Source organism: Poecilia latipinna, unplaced genomic scaffold (genome assembly GCF_001443285.1).
Source record: "Poecilia latipinna isolate Pla-1442-1.1 unplaced genomic scaffold, P_latipinna-1.0 Scaffold1314, whole genome shotgun sequence".
NCBI lineage: Eukaryota > Metazoa > Chordata > Actinopteri > Cyprinodontiformes > Poeciliidae > Poecilia > Poecilia latipinna.
The window spans coordinates 103,100-113,493 of record NW_015113930.1 but is presented as its reverse complement, the minus strand read 5'-3'; the positions used below and the strand labels follow the sequence as shown (position 1 = coordinate 113,493).

General features: G+C 40.1%; 1 protein-coding gene across 4 annotated transcripts in view; it reads left to right on the top strand.

The window, feature by feature from the left end:
• The first annotated feature begins 231 nt into the window (after positions 1-231).
• The window catches only part of LOC106961579 (galactosylgalactosylxylosylprotein 3-beta-glucuronosyltransferase 1-like), a 112,816-nt gene continuing 102,653 nt past the window's right edge, over positions 232-10,394 (top strand). For 3 of the 4 annotated variants that reach the window (XM_015055400.1, XM_015055402.1, XM_015055399.1), the window contains exon 1: positions 233-799. The gene's annotated coding sequence lies outside the window, so the exon portion shown is untranslated. Of the gene's footprint in view, positions 800-10,394 lie in introns of all 4 variants that reach the window. The other variant, XM_015055401.1, reaches the window with a different exon arrangement.

The window sequence follows — 10,394 nt, the reverse complement described above, 5'->3', positions numbered from 1 at the left end:
GCTGTCCCCGTAACCAAGTCTAAATATTAAACAGAAAATGAGAAAGCAGACTCCTTTACGTTTGTCTCTCAATCTTTGACTTGATATTATTCTGTTTTCCTCTCATTCTCTTTGAAGAACTTTCCCTTTTCATGTATTCGCTACCTCTCGCCCCTCCGTTTGTGAGTGCTGCAGCCCACCCTGCACCGAGCTTCAGTGGTACATGCCGTTAGAAAGCCCAACTCTGAGAGGGGAGGAGGGGAGGAGAGGAGGGTGGTCTCAGTCTCAGCTAAGCGGCTGCTTTAGTCCCCCACCATAAGCAAATTCACAGATGTCTCTGCACGCGTCTCAGCCGTCATGAGAAGACAGCCTGCTCCTGTGTGAGCCCCGGACAGAGTGAAGCAGAAAGGGATTCAAAGAGAATCAGCAAGGAAAAGGGTGGGAGGGAGAGCGGGAGAACGAAGAGGAGAAGGCGAAACACATACATCGCTGCCACTCTGACGTTTCTGCTCATGAGCCCAATCTGGTGTGTTTAAGCGCAAGAAGAGAAAAGAGGGAGGAAAATAAATCCGTGGACCCTGACATCTCTTTGTTTTAATTTTCTCTCTCATTTTTTTAATTCATTCAATGAATGAAGGCGGCTCCTACTAACACGGCAGAGTAAAAGAAAGAGATGCTTTGAAGGCTGTCTCTCTTTTGACAAGGGGCAAGAAAGAGAAAGAAAGGGGGAGTCAGACGGCGCAAAACTGGATTTCTAGGATGACTCGGAGTCGACTCGGAAGCTTGGAATACGAGCCTCACGCTGAAGTCTCTGAATGAGGTAAAAATCATGATATCACACCATCGTCTCTTGTTATGCTCTGCCCCGGCTGCCACCGTCAGATAAAAATCTGTGAGGCACTTGAAAGCATGAACAAGGGCTTGACAAAAATGAGCCAATTTTCATGCTCATCAGGTTTGGATCAGCGTTCGGGAGATTGCCATCCTCCTCCCCGGGTTGTTCTCCGTCTTGCTCATTGGAAGTGAGGGAGAATCTACACAGGCTGCAGTGTTGCGTGTTGCAGAGAGGCACTGCGAGCTAAGTTGAGCACCAGACTGATGAAAAAAAGAATTGGTGATAATCCTTGTGATGAGAATCTAGGGGTGCTGAGATGGCAGAAGGGCAAGAAGAAAGTGATTTTCTGCAAACTGGCCAGCAGAGCATTTAGTTCAGCTGGGTTCAACGGATAAATGCAACACGAATACTCTTTATTTCATAATGGATGAACTGAAAATCCCATGGCGTGTGTTCCAAAAAGGGAAGGAAGGTGTTATGAAATAAATAAATTATGAGGCATATAGTAAAGTGGGTTGCAGAGTTGATATTTTTAACATTCTGATAATATTAAAATCCCAGGCACTGGGGAAACTTTAATTCAGCAGCTGAAAACTAAAGACAAGATGAAAGACAAAGTTGTTTTCTTTATTGACGGAGGTGCACAAACATTTCTTTTCAACCTCCTGTGAACTTTTGGAACACAATGAAAAAACTGCAGATTATCAGAGACGTAGCGTAGTGAGGGAGAGAAAATGAAAGCGGTGTTTAAATTTGGAGTTTGTGCAAATGATTTTGTGTTAGCTGACAATAATGTCTACAGTAATGCTATATGTAGACATTATTTCAAGCCCATAAATAATAAATATCTGGACAAAAATGATTTGGTCTTTGCCAGGTTAAGTCCTCATCTGCTCAAAAACAAAATACCACACAACACATTCTACACTGTCATAAAAATGCTGAAGTGCTTGTACTTGAGAGTGAAATTTGCAGGTAGGTGTTGTTTATCAAATGCTCGATTGATTGATAATCAGCAAGCGAGAGCAGCCTTAGAAAAGCAGCTTTTGCAGTTTGTTCATCTGGAGCAGACAGGTAAATGTAAGTACAATGCCGGGATGGAAAGACATCAGCAATGATCTTAACCCGATTAATGTGGGAAGTATTGAAAGAATGGTTGAAAAATATTTAAAATCCATTATTCCACAGTGAGGAAGAATTTTTATTTTTTTATTTTTTTTATTATTATTATTATTTTTTTTTTACCAGTGGAAACCATTTAAAAACACTGAAGATTTCCCAGGAGTGAATGTTCCAGACAATTCATTCCTTATTTGAACCATGAATAGAAACCTAAAAGCTGCAATTCAGACACTACAGGTTTTATATTACAGCTAAATTAGAAAGTGAGCTAGTATGTCCTATTTTAAAGAGCTTTGAAGGGATTTTTTTTTCTCTATAACAAGAATCCTTTTGAACAATGAGACCAGAGTTGACATGTTATGGTCGTTATGCTCAGCACCTTGTTTTACAGGAATGAAACACAGGGATCACTCAAAAAAATCCTCACACCAATTGTCAAGCATGATATTTGGCAGATGGGTCATGAGTTGAGATTTGTCACCAAACATTCAGAGTAACTTGCAGTCATTAACCCAGTTCAAAAAATATAAACTATTTTTGAATAATTCATCATTTAAAAATAAGCTTTGTTTTCTAAATGATTAATACATATGTTATATCCTTCATGTTCAGTCAATGACATTCAAGTAGAGAAGAGTGTATAACTGTGATATAATGTTGAGGAATGACTCAAATGTATTTTTGTTTGCTGCCGTGTCCCAATTAATCTACACTAAGAAACGCAGCGCAAGACGTAACGGTTTAGATTCAGCCACAGACAACTGAGCGAACACAACAAGGCAACACCTGGCCTTAGCTTTTTTAGCCTGTGTAGCAAAGTACAGCAACACTGCAATGCTGTTCATGTTCCCAGCTGTTTTTTCACATGGGTGCTGGCATAGCTCTGCACTGCACTCTTTGACCCTGGGTACATATTCTGTTTCTCCTTCGTCCAGCTATGTCAGCAAGGAGGATACAGATCTCTTTTATGGAGATGGGCAGCTTGTCTTTTCACTCTCAGTTCAAGGTTGCAGCCCTTATTCTGGCCGAGCTAGCCGAGTGCTGACGGGTCAGAACTACAAACGATGCTCCTACATTACATAGCTGCACATATACGAGTTTGTAATTATATTTGCTTAATGTCATGAAAATAAAAGTGTGGCCAACATGGACAGAACGGCTTTGTTCACTTCCTCCACTACCATTGCTAAAATTACAGGCAGATTAAAACTGTAAAGCAGCGTAGAAAATCAACGTCATCTTTCACAACTTCTCCTTCTGTTTGCCGACTGGCCCGGTCAAAAATCGACTGGAGAGAATCCGAGACACGGGGAGAAACAATTCAGTCATTTAGACTTTAAGATTTTTAATTACTTACAGTCCAATTTGATCATAACTATGATACAATGCAGAAATGAGCTAATTGGCAGTTTTTGAGAGCAAAGACACGACTTTACACAACAAAAGCTTTGAAGCTAATAGCAGAGACAAAAACGTGAGGCAGTTTCACATTTACAGCAATACCTTATTTTGAATTAAATGGATTGAAGCAGCATGATAGACTTTAAAGCATATATATAACCCACACTATGCTGAGAAAGTAATAGTGAGTGGATAATAGCCGCTGTCATTATTTCTTTGTATAGGTGAACCTGATTATGAATGCAGCTGGAGGATTTTCCTTCAGCTTGTTCCATGCAGTCATCATTTCACACATCATTTCTTGGTGTAATGATATGTATGAGATCTGACAGGACACAGGGGTGAGACTAAACAAATGTTTTGCTGGCTATCGGCAACAGTGCAGTTGTTTCAGAAGCATGTGGGCGCAGGTGAACCATGTCTACCTACACGGACAACTCACAGATGCAGGTTCTGAAAATACACTTCACCGGGCTGAATTCATCTCCGTTTGAAGTCTGTTCGTGTGTGGTGCAGGTTTCTCTTTGAAAGTATCTGAGCATCTCTGCAGATTCAGCCATGGAGTCATCCATCCTCTGCACCAGCAGGGCAAATGTAAGGGACAAGAAGAATAGGTGGGCTTTTATCGGCCACAGTAGACAGAAAGCATTATGCGACTGGTGTTAGAGTGTCCGTACAGCATCTAGTTCGGTGCAGCTTTTGTCCATTTGGTTAAAATGTTTTGGTGTTTGCGTTTGAAACAGGCCACCTACTGAATGTATGCACATAGGTATTCTTAAAATTATTCACTCAATTGAGAGAATTACCTGAAAAATTGTTTTCATTCAGGATGAAAACATCGGACGAATAAGTAGTGACAAAATACAATATTAAGGCATAGTAACCCCTGACAGGTGAATGTTTTTTTCATCAAAATTGATATATGGAAAGTGGAGAAAACAGGCAAGCACAAAGAACTGACTGAAAATGGAAAACTTGATGGTGAGATGACTGGATCAAAGGAATAAATATCTGCAGCTTTTGTGCAGTATTCCTGGCTTACAGTAATCAGTATTTATCAAAAGTGGACCAAGGAAGGAACGGTAGTGAATCACCAACAGGGTCAAGAATCACTGATGAAAGAAGAGAGTAAAAGCTGGCCTGAGTGGTACAATACAACAGAGAATGTATTTCTAGTTTTTCACCTTGAAAGCAAACAATTGGTATAAGTGTATGATTTCCAACCAAGTAATAAAAAAATAAGAAATATTTAAGTTTAAATAGTACAACGCAAGTTGACAATTAGATAAAGATAGAGCATATAATTTTAATGTTAGCATCTAGTTCCATACTGGCTGCTTATGAAAGCTTAAATATATGACGTTTTTGTGTTTTATGGATGAGTTTTGGACTCCAGGAGTTTGCGCGATAAGCTGTAGGAGAATAAAGGAAGGATTTTTACAGTGAACCAAGGTGTCAGTGAAGATGAATACTTTATGCTATAAATGTCTTAGCTCACTTCACCGAAAAAAATACTTTCCACATGTCTGAATTGTAAGAAATGAGACTCATTTGATTGCTGACGCGTGAAGCAAAAGTAAACACAAGAAGCAGACAAAATCTAAAGATGGGTAAAGATTGTTTGCTTTTCACTGGTGAATTTAAGTCCCTCCGGTTTATGGTACCATAGAATGTGTTTAATTAATATCAGTTTAATGGCTTGGTTTGGGCATAATTTTGCCAGAGGACTGCTATAAAACACACTGGGCACATATTCTTTGTTCTACCTGGCCTAAACACAAGAGTAAAGCAAAATGTCTACTAAGAACAAATGTTTTCAGCCTTGCAGCAGTGCAACAGCACCTTGCTGGATTACAAACCATCAGGCTCTTAAAAATCTGTCTGACTGCTCATTAAAACAGCCACTATTGTGGCTCATTAATGTCCTGCAGAGGAATTAGAATAAACTGCGCTCCACACACTCTGGCTGGCAGAGACTCTCAGCCATCTCTGCAGCAGTTTCCTTTCTCTCCAGGGACAGCAGTTGTTTGCCTGAGGTACATCACAGCAGCTTGGAGTGACCAGCAGCACCAGATAATTAGATGCTCAACTCCCTACAAACTGCTGGATCTGTTGAATTCGCCTTGACTTGTTTCAGCAATTCCTGGAAGATTGTCGGATTTGATTGCTCTGCAGGCCACCGCTGCTCGCGTAAATGGGAAATTGAGTTTGAAAGGTGAGGATTATAGTATGAGAAAGGTATGCTATCTGAGAGGGATAATAGCAGAAAGCATCAAAGTTGCACAACGGATTTTCTTTAGCAACAGAGCTAACTTTTAGATATATACACCTGAAAGCCCTCCTTTTTTTGTGATGTTCTTCACAAAAAGAACATCCCTTAGAATTTATAATCATGTTTTTTTTTTATGTTTAGTGTTTAAATATAACAAAACAGCAGCAGTAATGACAACAATGGAGCCAATAAAGACCTGTGTATGCTGCCAGCACATTCAACTTCGCAGATCATATTGGAACATGAAATCTCCACTGCACAAAATTGAAAAACACTACAGCAAAACATGGTGAAAATATTAGTTTAATTTGAGTGCAAGTATTAAATATTAGTTTTTAATTTAACTTGTTTATGGTGCAGGATGTCATTAATGTTGTTTCTTGATATTATCCTACCTAGAGTAACACTGGAAGTGTAACATAGTGGTATTACCAAGAAATAACTGGGTTATTTGTATGTTATCTAGCCTGCACTGTGTTGCTTCAACACACTTCTCACTCTGCAGCAGTGGCTCAGGTGGTAGAGCAGGTGGCCACAGAGGTTCCTGGTTTGAATCCCAGTCCTTCCAGTCCTTCCTTGGAGAAAATCAGAAGGGGTTGTATCAAGGAACCATCTGACAGAAAATATCTACTTAGTCTGTCTGCATGAAGTTGTGGACTTAGTCATTTGTCACAGTACGTAGCAATATTTTTTTCCCCAAAAGCGACTAGTGACAAATCTGGGAACTTTATTCCATGTTATTGGAGATTTTGGCAACACCACATAGCACCAATCACCCTGTAGCATTAGTCCTGAAGGAGAAGCGAATGCTGCCGTGAGTCCCTCCTGCTTCTTAAGCACTGTGGTCAGTTTCACAGTCATCCTGCAGTATATCCCACTTGCAGTCACAGCAGAGAAGAGACTCTTTCCACTCCATGTTCACACTGCAACTGAATCGTATTTGTACAAACATGAAAAACGCTGTTGATCAACGCCCATAATTTCAGCTTCTGACTTGCCATGTGTTCGTGTCTGAGTGAGACAGTTTTCTACTTGAAAGTGGGGCTGTGATGTAAACATCCACCAAGCTGTACCGTTCTAACCAATAGGAAAATTAAACTGCAGTAGCCACCGTTCAACCCAAAGAGGGCAGCATGAACACAGTTTTAGGCATAATACTGCAGAATTAAACAAGTTTGCTTAAAAATGTCATAATTTGCACCAACGCCTAAAGAAAGCGTCCAAATGTTGATTTGGACTTTAGTTCTTTAAAAATACTTTGAGAAAATCTGTCCATGCCTTATGTGCCCACATGTGCATATATGCAGGATGGAGCTCCATGTAATGACCCTGTAGTGGCATAGATTATATAATTTCATAACAAGTATGCATGTTTAAAAAAGAAAATCTATAAATTTCACTTTGCATGATCCATCCCTTCGCCACCCAATAAGAAGAGTAATTAGACTGATGGAAACAGCAGCAAGAGAACCACAAGTTTAGAACAAGCTTAAAAATAAAACAGAAAAAAAAGCAATCAACACAATGCACAGTAATAAAACATTAGATATAAAACACAAAACTCAAAAGGGAAGTGACAACTAAACCAAAGACTATGACAGATTCTGGAAATGACCATGCAGACTCCCAGTTGAACTGTAAAAATGGCAGAGAACGGCGTCAAGCTGCTCCTAATGCCAAGAATGTCGACCCCTGGGTTTGGTCGTTATCTTTATAGGTGGTGACATGCTCCACCGCTATAGGTAAGCTGAGTCAGTAGGTGTCCACCTCAATTATGTTTCATCACTGTCAAATGAAAGCCTATATTGTGTTCTCGGGCACATAGAAGCTATTGTTACTGACAGAAAAGTCACATTAAAATTTTATTTCTTTTAGAATAAAATAGAACAGAAAGTCTTATTTGTCTGACAAACTTTTTCTTCGACGGGGCTCTCTAAACACGCGTAAAACATTCAACAGAGACAAATATAAAAATTACAAACGCGTAAATAAATGCCTCTGCTATTGTTGGCTATAATTGTGGTTTGGATGAATGATTTTCTTTTTTGTATTTTGCTTCGATGACCAGTGGAAGCTTGTATCTGCTGTCTGATGGGAGGAGTGAAGGATGGGATGTGAGGGTTCCTCTGTGATCAGGATGGCTTTCCTGACTCTACCTGGAAATCCTGCCTTCCCTGAATAATCAGAGGCTTAAAAAGCACTGCTCTGTCTCCATCGACACAGCACAACTTATCTGTCTTTGTGCTGGACTTTAGTGACCAGGTCATTGACAGCCAGTTGATCCTGGGTGAGAGACCCCATGCTCTCTATGTGTGCCGCCAAGGCACATCGGTATATTTAAAAAGGCTCCCTGTTAAAAGTAATGCTATTAGTACAGACAAAGAAAACAGGATGGAGGATAAAACATAACCTGGTTGGAACCCTGTATTCAAAGCCATTTTACTTGACTTACAGACACAGTATGTAACTATTACAACTATATGTTTTTTTTCACTTTTGCTCTAAAAGTCACCATGTTGTGACAGTGAGACAGATGAGACTAGTCTGAGCATTCGTGGCAGGTTACGTTGTGGTGAACCAGCCACAGCAGAGCAGAGAGCCAGGGAGAGTGTGTGAGCGGTGCATTTGGAAAACCTCTATCCTTTAAAAAAGTAGGCTTTTATCGATAAGATCAAACTTCAGTGGATCTGTGGGCTCTGGAGGCAATGCAACAGAGTGCTAATGTTTACAGTATTAAAAGCAGAGGAGAAGTCCATAAACAAAATCTGGGTATTTGGTATTGCAGAGACCGTGTTTGTTATCACTATGTTTAAAATAGTTGAGCTTGCATCCTCCACGCCTCGTTTCGCCCCGTAGGCAAACTGGAGAGGGTTCAGTTTGCCTACATAGTATTGTTGAAATGACTCATCCTGCTCATCACCTCCTAAACAGGTAGATGCATGAAACAATACAATATTTTGTTTTACATCTATAACGCTAAGGCTCTTGAGAAATATTCAGCTTCTATTGCTGGGTGATTTACAATAGTTTCCCTTTTTCTTAATGAAATGTTTTTAGTATAATCTCCCTATGTGTGTTTGAGGTTAACCGATGATCCCTTGGGGTGGTGCTGCTGCTACTGTGTTGTAAAAGAGAGGCGTATTACAGACAAGCTGGCAGTGTGGAATCGCTTGTTTTGCTCGCATTTATCAGGCCTTTGCTGAAGATTAGGGAAAAGCTTGAAGATGCTACTGGAGGCATTTGGTATGTGTAATCACATGTACATGACACAGATTCACGCGGTCTACAGGCACAAAAACAACAAATGTAAAACTCTTATCTAAACCACCAAGCTTTACCGCCCAAAACAGGCCTCATACAGACAAAGACGAGAGTAGTAAACAGTCCTCTGACATCTGTCTGGACAATGTTCACGTATTTTGTCATGTTACAATCATATAACATAGAGAAGTAAAACGAAAGGGTCCCCGTCCGTCCTTCAAAGAAAAATGAATTTAAACTATAATCACGGTAACAGAACTGGCACAATTTGCGTCTTTGGCATTGTGTTAAACCCAGCAAGAGGAGGTGTTGTATTTATCTGACTGTGGGGCCATAGATTTAGTTTAGTATGTCCTGCGCAACAGAAGGTGTCAGAAGGAGATGATAATTTCCCATGACGACAGAGGTATTTGCCTACCGACACCCTTAACCAAGTGAAGATAATGTGACCCGACAGTGGTGGCGAATACCGCAGGCGTGTTAGTTTTGACTGCAGAATAGTAATTGGCACGACACTGGCTCCGCCCCGATACGGAAGTGGAGCAAACCTCCAACAAACAGTGCTATAATAGCAGTGGTAGTGAAACTCAATGCGTTACCCGAGACAATGAGTAATTTTTGCTGCATCAGCCAATACTGAGGCAGAGATGGCAGGGAAGAAAATAATCCAGATAGAGTCAGAGTTTCAGAATGTCCCCTCACCAGTCAGTTACATTGAATATACTCCAACTCAGGTCATTTCTTAGTGTACCTCTGGTTGCAACAGAAGCCAAATATAAAAGCCAGTGATAGTGAATCTTCCAAAGCTTAAACATTTTTTTGAGTTTGATAAACATTCACCTTGATGCACATGTAGCATCTGCAATTACAGGCAGATAGGGAAACACTGCGCTGATCAAGGGGGAAAAAAAGAGTTTAGGGTCTGAGGCACAAACAAGCTCTCTAAATTACTCTTTTGAGAAAGTCCTTGAGGATTTTGTCCTAAATCCGCAGCTTTAATGAGAACAAGTGTTGGTGCACCTCTGCAGAGGAAAGAATTGCTGTATAAAGAGGTTGGGAGATTATTCCACTTGCCAGAGCAACATTAACTAGAGTGAACAAATGAACAAATGCACAAATTTATGGGCCTCACCCAGTCATGGCAGAGATTCTACCCATTGCAACTGTGTTGACAGACTGAGTTAAATTTGATAAAGAAATTGAGAACCACATACAAGTAAGTCATAATTAGTCTCCACTCATGTGAGTACAATTCTAAAACAACATAGTGTTGCTTTTTTTGAAACATTACAGCTGCTAAAATAATGACACACTGATTATTACAGTTATGACAATTCTATCAACACTATTTGAGACGATGCAGCTATCTTGCCAGGTCCCTCTTGGCAAAGTGATTGTAGATCTCAACAAGGTTCTTATCTGGTTAAAAAAAGGTTATCTTTTTTTTTTTTTTTTTTTTTTTTTAAATTTTGCCCCATCCTTTTAACCCCCCCATTTTTTTTTTTTTTTGGGTTTTCCCCAAAC